The sequence below is a fragment of the Pinus tabuliformis genome, chromosome J (assembly GCF_031772625.1).
Source record: "Pinus tabuliformis cultivar Carrire ecotype Pingquan chromosome J, CPIR1, whole genome shotgun sequence".
Classification (NCBI taxonomy): Eukaryota; Viridiplantae; Streptophyta; class Pinopsida; order Pinales; family Pinaceae; genus Pinus; species Pinus tabuliformis.
The window spans coordinates 965134778-965146422 of NC_142295.1; positions in this window are offsets into that span (position 1 = coordinate 965134778).

Genomic DNA, 11645 nt, shown 5'->3' on the forward strand with positions numbered 1-11645 from the left:
GGTAAAAGCTGAAATTAGGAGGAGAATTGGTTGAGGCTAACCCAGAAATTCAAAAAGTCTATCCTAGGAGGAAAATGGTAGAAGAAATTCCCTTAGAATCAGACTCTCAGTTCATGGACAGTTTCATGACCATGAGAGCCATGGTAGAAGAGATGTATCGAGAATTTAAGAAAGGTTGAGGTGAAGATACTTCAACCTCCAAACAAGACAAAGGAATAGAGGAACCTCTTCTAGATGGCCATTCAAAAGGCAAAGGGAAAGGGAAAGAGCCTCCTCTATCAACACCTCCTTCTAGCCCTTTGATTAAATTAGATGTAAAGTTTGATTTACCAATATATGATGGAGAATTAAATGCAGAAAACCTAGATAACTGGATTAGACAAATTGATGTATATTGCAGGGTGTAGAGCATCGATTCAGAAAGGAGAAAGATTTAGTTGGCCAGCCTTCGCCTTGGAGGAACTGCCCTAATGTGGTGGTAAGGCAGGACCCAAGCTGATTTGAAGAAGCATGGTAATATTCTTTCTACCTGGAGTGAATCTGTTTCTGCCATTAAAAAACAATTCTATCCACTAGCTTATATGCAACAAGCAATGATGAGTTGGAAAACTCTTCGCCAATTAAAGGGGCAAAGTGTACAAAGCTATACCCAGGAATTTAGAAAAAGAGCTTTAATTCTAGGCATTTCTCTAGGCTCAACTGAAACTTTGTTGAAGTATATAGGTGTTCTACATAGCTGTTTGAGGCACACCATTCTCATGTTTAACCCTACTAGCATAGATTAGGTATTAGTTTAGGCTACACATCTGGAGGCTAGAGGCAAGAATGTGAACCCAGAGATTGGGGGATCATCAAAGCCAACTGCAAGCAAGAACAAGAAAAGAGGAAGCAGAAATGGAAAGAGAGGAAGGAAAACGTTGTACAGAAAGACAAACCTTCATGCGCTCACTGCAAGAAGGATGGACATGATGATGAACATTACTGGTCTTTGCATCTGGAGCTAAAACCCAAGAAGTTCGATGGCAAGAAGAAGAAGACTAATGTTGCTATTCAGAAAGACTTGGGGTCAGACTCAAGTGATGAAACAACAGCCACAACCACAAGTATAAAAGGTAAAAATTCTAAAGCATCTACTAGTAATCCTATACAAACTATTGATAATGAAGAAAATGAGAGGAAAATACATGAGCTTTTTCATATTAGAGTTATTTCCAACCACCAAAAGATTGATACTTTATTTGATAGTGGTTCACAAGTAAACTTGATTTCTGAAGCAATTGTAAAGAAGTTGGGACTACCAACCACACCTCACAAGAAGCCATATCCATTAGTTTGGGTATGTGATAAAGCAAAGCTACAAGTGACTAGATAATGTAAACTTAGGTTTTCTTTTGGGTCAACATTTGTAGATGAGGTTGAGTTAGATATAGTTCCCTTGGATATATGTGGTATTTTTTTAGGAAGTCCTTACTTGTATGATGGAAAAGCCATTTTCTATAGAACTGAAAATAAGTATCAACTCACAAAAGATGGAATAGAATATATTGTAAGAGATCATCAGCTCAAAAATAACTACACTCTCATAAACTCAGGGCAAATGAAAAGAATTGTAAATTCATGCAAGAAATGTTTACTAATGGTTGTAAAGGAAAAGAACCCTAATAAAACCAATGTATTTGAGGGCTGTGATGCTAAACAAAAAGCTGATTTAGAAAAAGTTGTTTCAGAATATGATATCCTATTTCAAGAACCTAAAGGTTTGCCACCCAAAAGGGAAATTGTACATGATATTCATTTGCAGCAAAATGCTCCATTGCCTAACATCGGAATGTACAGGTTATCCACTTTAGAGAATGCAGAGATCAGGAAGCAGGTACAGGAGCTACTCGACAAAGGGTTCATAAGACCAAGCACATCACCATGCGGATATCCAATCATGTTGGTGAGAAAGAAAGATGGTCTGTGGAGGATGTGCATTGATTACAGAGCATTGAATAAAATAACGATCAAGAATCATTATCCTCTTTCTCGCATAGATGATCTATTAGATTAGTTGAAAGAAGCTGTTTACTTTTCCAAGTTGGACTTGCGTAGTGGCTACCATCAGGTCAGAGTTTTAGAACAAGATGCATGGAAGACTACTTTCAAAACAAAGCAAGGCTGTATGAATGGCTAGTTATGCCTTTTGGCTTAACTAATGCTCCTGCCACTTTCATGAGAGTTATGAATGATGTACTCTGACCTTTTATTGATGATTTTGTAATTGTATATTTAGATGACATTCTTGTTTTCAGTAAAACATGGGAAGAACATTTGAAGCATGTAAAGCAGACTCTAGATGTTTTGAAAAGAGAAAATCTCTATGTTAAATTATCAAAATGTGAATTTGGAAAAAAATCTTTGAATTATTTGGGTCATATTGTAGGGGGTGGTGAATTGAAGATAGATCCCTCTAAAGTTGAAGTCATTATGAACTGGCCTAAACGCAAATTTGCTACAGAAGTTAGAAGCTTCCTAGGAGCAGCACAATATTGGAGAAAGTTTATTGCTAACTTTTCCTTGATTACAGCTCCCTTACATGCTTTAACATGATTGAACAAGGTGTTTCAGTGGGGAGGCAAATAGCAGAAATACTTCAACACCTTGAAAGAAAAGATTAGTACAACACCAATACTAGCATTCCCAGATCTTCAAAGACCATTTGATATTGAAACAGATGCTAGTGACTATGCCATGGGAGCAGTGTTGATGCAACATGGTAAACCCATATGTTATCATTTTGAGACATTTAATTTTGCAGTAGTTAATTGCCCCACATATGATAAAGAATTGTATGCATTAGTGCAGAGTGTGAAAAAGTGGAAACATTACCTACTGGGCAAAGAAACAATTATACATACAGATCATCAACCACTTCAATATTTTCACTCACAAACTAAATTGCAACAATCAAGACACTATAGATGGATGGGTTTTCTACAATAGTTTCATCTTGTCATCAAATATAAGAAGGGAATACACAATAAAGTTGCAGATATGTTATCAAGACCAATCATAAATGCATCTACTATACTTAAGCATAATTCAGTATTGCATGAAAGCTACATTGAACAATATGCTTAAGATGTAGATTTTAAAGATGTATATGCAACTTTAAGTCAAGGGAAACAAGTAGAAGAATTGGATTATCATGTTAAGGACAAACTCTTGTATCATTTGGGAAAGTTATGCATTCCTCAAACTGAAAGAGTTAATATAATCTGAGAAGCACACACCTCTCTAATATTAGGTCATTTTGCTGTAAATAAAACAGTGGCATAGCTACAAAGATTTTGCTATTGGCCAAGAATGCATGAAACAGTTTCTAGATACATTAAAGGATGTACCATGTGCACTAAAAGCAAGCCCAGCAATAGAAAACTAGGCTTGTACACTCCACTTCTAGTTCCTTCTCATCCTCGGGAAAGTGTTTCCATGGATTTTGTTGGGGGATTGCAAAAATATAGAAAAGGTCACGACTATTTATATGTTATTATGGACAGGTTCAACAAAATGTGTATTTTATTACCTTGTAACAAACAAATTACAGCTGAACAAATAGCAAAGTTGTTCTTTCAACATGTCTGGGTGCATTTTCAGTTACCCACTTCCATAGCATCTGATCGAGATTCCCGATTTGTTGGGAAGTTTTGGTCAAGTCTGTGGAAGTTGATGGACACCAAACTGAACAAGAGCATAGCCTTTCGTCCACAAATAGATGGGCAAACAGAGGTGGTCATCAGGACAGTGATCCAGTTGCTCAGGGGTTATTGTAGCAAGCATCCCAAGATTTGGAATGAACATTTGTGTTATGTGCATCATGCTTACAATCGTGCTAAACAACTCTTCTACACAAAGATCTCCTTTTGAGACTTGTTTTGGTTTTACACCAAGGTCTCCCTTGGATTTTGTCTTTGAAAAAGACATAGTAGTTGATGGACACAGTGATGTGGACAAAGAAACCAAGTTCATTGAACAGATCCTAGAAATTCACCAGGCAGTGCAGGAACAACTAGAAAAGATCCAAGCCAAGTACAAGGCAAGGCATGATAAGCATCGAATTGAACATAACTTCCAAGTTGGTGATAAAGTCTAGCTGTACATCAGCAAAGACAGAATGCAAGGTGAAGGAAAGAAGCTGAAGCCAATAAGGTATGGGTCTTTCAAGATACTTGAGAAAATTGGTGAAAATGCTTTTCTCCTTGATTTGCTAGCTTACATGCACATCTATTCAGTGGTTAATGCAAAAAATTTGAGACTATTTGAACCTTCATTGATTGAAGATCCCAAAGAGCAAATTCAGTTGCCTTCTATTGATGATCTGTTGCCTGAATATCTCAATGAGTTGCAAGAAGATACAGTTCTGGACAGGAAGGTGAGAATTACGTGTAGAGGGGATATTGAGTACCTCAGAATTGGACTCAAAGGTTCAAAACCCAGTAGTGCATGATGGATGGAAATTGGATAAGTGAGGAAGTTGTATCCTCACTTGATCAATGCTTGAAAACCAACTTTTGGTGGTCCAAAAGCTCTTTCAATGGGAAGGTGTGATCCAAAAGGGATCCAAGAAATGTTGTAAGTCTTCATAAATAAAAAAAATCACAAAAGAAGAAGTTTTAGAAATATCGGATTACACTATCGAGAGGCAAAAACACGAAGAAATGACCAGTGATGCACAGGAGCCATTGGATCTGGCCGATCAACGGTCTAGATCCAAACAGCAAATTGCAATCGGCAGTGGCAGGTAGAGGCTATCGGAGGTTACTACATGGGAAAAGTGACAACAATCAGCGGATCAACGAGGACCGTTGATCAAGTGCACAGATCGACGGCCCACGTCGCATCGCAATATCGTGTCGGAAAACCACAATGGAGCGCTTACCAAATGGCCCAGGAGTATGTGCGATATGCAATTATGATCAATCGCATCACAATATCGCATCAGAGCTACACAGAGGAGTGGGGCTATATATATATATATATATATATATATATATATATATATATATATATATATATATATATATATATATATATATATATGTATGTATGTATATGCGCGATGCAATAGTCGGACCCAATAGAGCTATAAAATGATATTCCATAAAATTTGAGATCCGTCAAACGACAGATTTCTATGTATTTCACGTATTTCATTTATTAAACGAAATATGAAGGGAAGCGCTGATGCGATGAAAACTGGACCCGAAAGGGTTTGTGAATGAAAATATATATTGTTTCAAGTCCGATATGGGCCATTTTGCAGGATTTTGCAAAGTTTTAATGTATTTTAAAAATACAAAGGGAAACCATGGAACGGGCATTTGCGACATGCGATAAGCGATTTCAGGCAGACCCGATAGGAGCATAGAGTAGATTTAAGGACTTTTGAAGTCCGATGAACAGTATTTTGGTGGATTTTCCCATGTTTGAATGCATTTCTCTATGTAAACAGAGAATGGCTATTTCGGGGATTTCAAAGGCACGATGGACTCTTCCATTGCAGAACAGGTGGCCACCTCCCCTAAAGACGTTATGCAGTGATTGCTAACACTCAGAAGAGGGATTCGAGTGGATAGAGGCCGGGAGCCAGAAAGCCCGAGAAGAGGAAATGAACAGACAATGCAGATTGGCTTTAAAGCCACAGACTGACAGAAAACATAGCAAGCAGTGCTGAGATAGAGAGTCAGTGAGGAGAGTCTGTGTACTCAGAAATACTTGGGGGATCCAAGTATAGCCTTGTTGTTTGGTATTTGTTGTGTGAGACTCAAATTGAGCTCACTTTTGTAAAAACTCTACTTCTGAAGACATAATAGAGAGGCCACCACTGAAGGCTGGACCAAGAGATGTAAACCAGGAGTTTTGGGTGAACTCCATATTAAACTTGCGGTGTTTATGTGTGTTTGTCTATTATGTTCTTTAACTACTTCATTGTCTATGTATTTTGCAATCTTATCGATCCATTGCACAAAGTAACATAGCCAAATCCATGCACATGAGTCTGTAATACCTTAATAATTGGCTAAGATCTCATTATCAGATCAAGTGGGGTTGAAATTGGCAGCACTCCCTAGTGAGGTGCTCCACCTACTGCAAGATGGACTGATCGTGGAGCTAAGGGCCTGCAAACACTACGCTGTGGAGGTAATCAGTGAACAACTTATCAATAATGTGAAGCTAGCCCTACAGCAAGACTCTGCCATCACCACCGTGACTGAGGTAACTAACCGCAACAAACACATAGTTCAAATCGTGGAGATGGTCGTGGAGTTGGTCGTTCCTGAGGGAGAACCAGTTGAGGTGCACGTTCGCAAGATTGCTACGGGGGTGCTTGATGCTTGCACAGAGTTGGCTAAGGTTCAGCTGGAGCTGAGCCTATAGATTGCAGATTTACAATTGAAGGCCCAGCCTTCAACTCCACCGAAAGTAAAGGAGCAGCGTGTAACCTCTATTATAGAGGCAATAGTGGTCGTAGAAAGTGTAGTAGTAGATTGCACACGACTTTTTGAACAATCATTCAAGGTCCTGACGAGCCTGAAGGAGGATCCTAATGTACAATAATTGGAGACAGATGCACGAAAACTGCAGTAGCGCTACGATGAAGTAAAAGGTATAGTGCACACCATCACTCTCACACAGAGACTGGCGAAGCTGCAAGAGGCCAAAACATTGAAAGAATAGGTAGATGCAATGCAGCACAAAGAAGCAGTGTTGAAGGCACGCTTGAAGCCCTAGTTGGATGAGTCTTATTCGGGCATGGCCTCTATTGAAGGCAAGCTTGCTAATCTGCAAGTGACTAGTTAAGTTAAGAAGATCAACTTAAAATTCATCTGAATTAACCTAATGGAGCATTGTCGCCTAACACAAAACATTTAGAGGTTCTAGGCTAGAGACGTGTTTCTACATTGTAAAACATAGCATCTATCACTAACTTGCTTGTGATACATCCCGAGTGTGATACCTCATTCCATGTACGTAATTATATCGTAGCTCATCCATGTACCTTCGGGTATATAGGGTGGTGTTATAGTACATAAAGTATATGGAAATCCTCTCACTATGCAATTTCACATTAGACAACACTAATACAGATTGGGCCTCCACGTAATTTTGGGTATATATAGGAGGACTACATTAGGTTGCTATCCATCCTTAGGTAACTGAGTTGACCGCCTTGTACACTGTGATACACCGAACACAACATTCAAGGAGATTGCATGCCCGTACTTCTCGATTTGCCAAGAGGTATTCTATAGTTCACAGTTGCTTGGTAATCCTTTTTCCTAGATCATCTCTCTTTTGTTTGTTATGTTATTTTGATTAAAATAAAATTAATTGATCACGGATAACATCCTCCATGCTCTCTCCTTATTTGATCTTAGGTTGAGACATATGGCGACAAATTTGGAGTCCACCAATCAAGGAATTCCTTTTGATGGGAATCCTAGTCCTTTTCCTCCTTTTGGAAATATTGGTGCCTCTTATATGGCTACATTATCCCTTCCGGGATTTTCCATTGGCTTGCTAGTATGGTTTTTTTCAACCTCCTTGGTTCAAAATGTCATGATTTCTCCACAATCAAGTACTCCTCCGACTAGACAAAATCAACCTCTAGTTGATCCCAAAGTTGATCCTTTGCCCTCTTCGTCGGTTGTTTCTTCCTCTTCGCCTGGTGAAAGTATTGATACTAGTAACCAGGTGGCTAATAAGAAGAAGAAGAAGAAGCCAATTCAGTAGGGGGGCAACCAAGCAACCATTTCTTCGAATGCAACTTCTGATGAGAAACCATCCCATAAGCCTCACAAAGTTCGATATCCATGCAAACTTTGTACGGGAGACCATCTTCTTCAAAATTGTCATGATATTCCTCAAATCTTAGAAGAATGGTCTTCTCGTTCACATCATCCTATGTCATCAACTTCTAGAGATCATGTTGGTGACACACCATCAACTAGTGGTAGTAAAGTTCATGGAAAGAAGGGTAAAGTTAAGTTTCCTTGTAGGTTATGTGAATGGAATTACCCCATTCACCTTTGTCCCTATCTGGAGGAAGCCAAAAAAGTGTTGGATAACCGTCCTACTTCACCGCAATGACTTCCATCTGGTTATGGGAGACTCTCCCTTAATCCTTCACTAGTTGATAAAGTGACTGACCCAAATCAATCATCAGTCAAATCCACTCTCTCTGAATGTGAATCCCATGAGTCTATACCTGACCAATCACAGGTCGAGGAAATAATTGACCCAGTTTCACCTTCAGGTAATCATACCTTTCCCATAGAGAGTGAGTATGATACCACTCAAGTTCTTTTCATTTCTTCAGATTCCAATGAACTTGGAGGCAAGCCTCCTGTTCCATCAAGATAGGAGGAAAATCCGCCCGTTCTCGTAACTCAAGGGGGTAATTCTTCCGTTCTTACGGTATCCCCTCCAAGTAGTCTGGTCACTTCCTTTGATTGGAATCGACTGGCAGGATGTCGTCTTCCTCCTTATGTACCTTTCCAGATCATAATACAAGTTTGTAATATGATTGTACCTGGCACTATTATAGATGAAGGTGCATTAGTGAGGAAAGGACTTTCCTCCACTACTTGGCAAGCGCTCGGTTCATCGCTACTAGTGCCTGTTACCTAGAATCTATTGGCTTTTAACAGAGGAACCAATCAACCATTAGGGATCCTTCCTTAGTTGCCTATTACTTTGGGAGGAAAAATCATTTGTCTCAATGTGATGGTAGTCCTAGGCCCTTTAGATTGTAATTTACTTCTTGGGCACGACTATGTTTATGACATGAGAGCTATTATTTCAACACTCTTTCGAGTGATGTGTTTCCTGCATGAAGGAAGAATTATCACTGTTGAACAACTTTCATTTCTCGGTCCAAATATGGCTTCACGTCAACCATCTTCCCTAAATGGTCCTTTTGTTCCAATGGTATCTTCCCCACCACAGGCTAATTATGTGGCAACCCGTTCCATACCTACATAAACTGACGATTAATTCAGTGATGTTGTACATTATGTACTGGGGGCATTGGAACGAGATCTCTCAAATGAATTCCTTGCTACGGATCCCTTCCAGAGCATGGTTCTACCATCTGATGAGAACCTCTTGGAAGTCATGACCTCTTATGGGTTGTGAACAAGGAATATGAGCATAGTTCTTTGTCTTGTGTCAAGCTCCTTAAAAAATGAAACAAGGAATATAAGGAAAGTTCTTTTACTGTGTCAACCTCATTAAAAAATGAAACAAGTCATACGAAGATAGTTCCTTGTCTTATGTCAACCTCATTAAAAAATGAAACAAAGGGAATGAGCAGAGTTTCTTGTCTTGTGTCAAGCTCACTAAAAAATGAAACAAGGAATATGAGGATAGATCTTTTACTCTGTCAACCTCATTAAAAAATGAAACAGCTCCCATGAGGATAGTTCCTTGTCTTGTGTCAACCTCGTTAAAAAATGAAACAAAGGATATGAGCATAGTTCCTTGTCTTGTGTCAAGCTTGTTAAAATATGAAACAAGGAATATGAGGATAGTTCTTTTACTATGTCAACCTCATTAAAAAATGAAACAGGTCCCATGAGGACAGTTCCTTGTCATGTGTCAACCTCGTTAAAAAATGAAACAATGAATATGATCATAGTTCCTTGTCTTGTGTCAAGCTCGTTAAAAAATGAAACAAGGAATCTGATCAGATTTCCTTGTCTTGTGTCAAACTCATTAAAAAATGAAACAAGGACCCGTGGAGCAAATTTCCAATTCAAGAATTTGATTAGATCTCGTAAAATACCAGTCGAATCTTTCAGTTGATCTCGTAAATGAACCTTCATTCCATCCATCTTATAGCCACAAGCAGTCTACTTAGGTGAATGCAATGAAGCTTAGGGGGCATGCACCTAGAATCAAGTCATTATGCTGGGGGCATGTAAACCAATCTAAGCATAGTTTTTTTATTTCAAGCTTGTGTAAAAATGAAACTGAATCCAAGCATAGTTTTTCATTTCAAGCTTGTGTAAAAATGAAACTAAATCCAAGCATAGTTTTTCATTTCAAGCTTTTGTAAAAATGAAAATGAATCTAAGCATAGTTTCTCGTTTCAAGCTTGTGTAAACGTGAAACTGAATCCAAGCATAGTTCCCTATGGTTCAAGCTTGTGTAAAAATGAACCCATCTTCATTTTAACCCTCGTGATTTCCATTCTATCAGATTCTTCTGTGACATGAACCTTGGTTTTTCTCTTTCCATCGTCATTGTTTTCTTGACTGATCATACGCTTTCACTTAGTTGTTTTACCCTTTTTGAGGAACAATTGCAATGAGTGGTCTTATTAGCCAACCTCTTCACATAAATCAACATGTTCTGAGAAGTTCCAACATCACTGAAACCAGTCGCTATCCTAGACACCACTCGTTCCTCAAAGTGGAGTCTTCTTTAAGCTCTTTTCAGACTCTCTAAATATGAAAAGATTGCCAAGTGCTTGTCTTTTTCAGCTCGTTAACAGATTGGAAATGGCATCTACTCAGTATAGGTTTAACCCTTTTCCAGACTGAGATAGATTATTTATGAAAAAGGAATACATTGATCAAACAAGGTCAATAGGTTCTCTCTTGTATTGTTTTACGCTTTTTTGGACTTTAGAGACAAATTTACGAAAATGAACTTGTGGAGTTTTCTTTTTGTCCTTTTCCAAACTCTCTAAACATGAAAAGGACTGAGTTATCATTTTTATTAGACTCATTAAAACATCAAATAGCGACAAACTTGTCCATCATGACAAGAGAGAGTTTCACCTTCGCTAGACTCGGTAAAACATCACATAGTGATGGATTCACTTGAAGGGTGGAATTATACAATAAGCATATGTTACCCTCCTCAAGCTTGATAAAAATAAAGGGGTGCTGGTTAGAAATGACTGGGGAAAATGGGAAAAAGGGGCCAACCACTTTATGGCAGCAGGTCTGTTATCAGGAAATCTAGTGTCTATGCAGAGCTGCTAGTCCCACTAAGACGGGTAGCTATCTTAGAAACAAATAGATTAAAGTTACTTTCGTTTTCCTTTATGAGAAGTAGATAGGAGAGGATCAAAGAATACCAACCTCTCTCTTTCGCTTGGTTCTTTGCTTGTTCCTTCTCCTCACTGACAGACCTTTGCCACCTCTCCCTTGACCACTCCACTTCAAAGAGTACCTGTAAAGTCAAAGCAACATAATACCTTCAAAGTGCAGAGATCTACAATCATAAGCAATATAGGACCAGATATATATTGACCACACAAATGCATATACTATCAGACATACACGAATGTGGAGGAAAACTTGAATAGCTTTATTGATATAAGGATTAGAAGAGAGGATTACAACCCATTGATCTGACACAGTGTCATCCTCCCAGCATGAAATCCCTTCTTCACCTCATGAAAAGCTTAGATCACCCAAAACTATGATGTTCCACCAGGAAACCAACAACACTTCCTTACAAGATACAAAATTCCAGCCTCTGGATCTATTGGATGAGGGATCCATATATAGATGATTGCAGGGAGGTGAGTCAGCTTCTAGGATTTTGATTAGTGTCTTCTCTCTGATAGTTCTTGATTCCACTTGGAG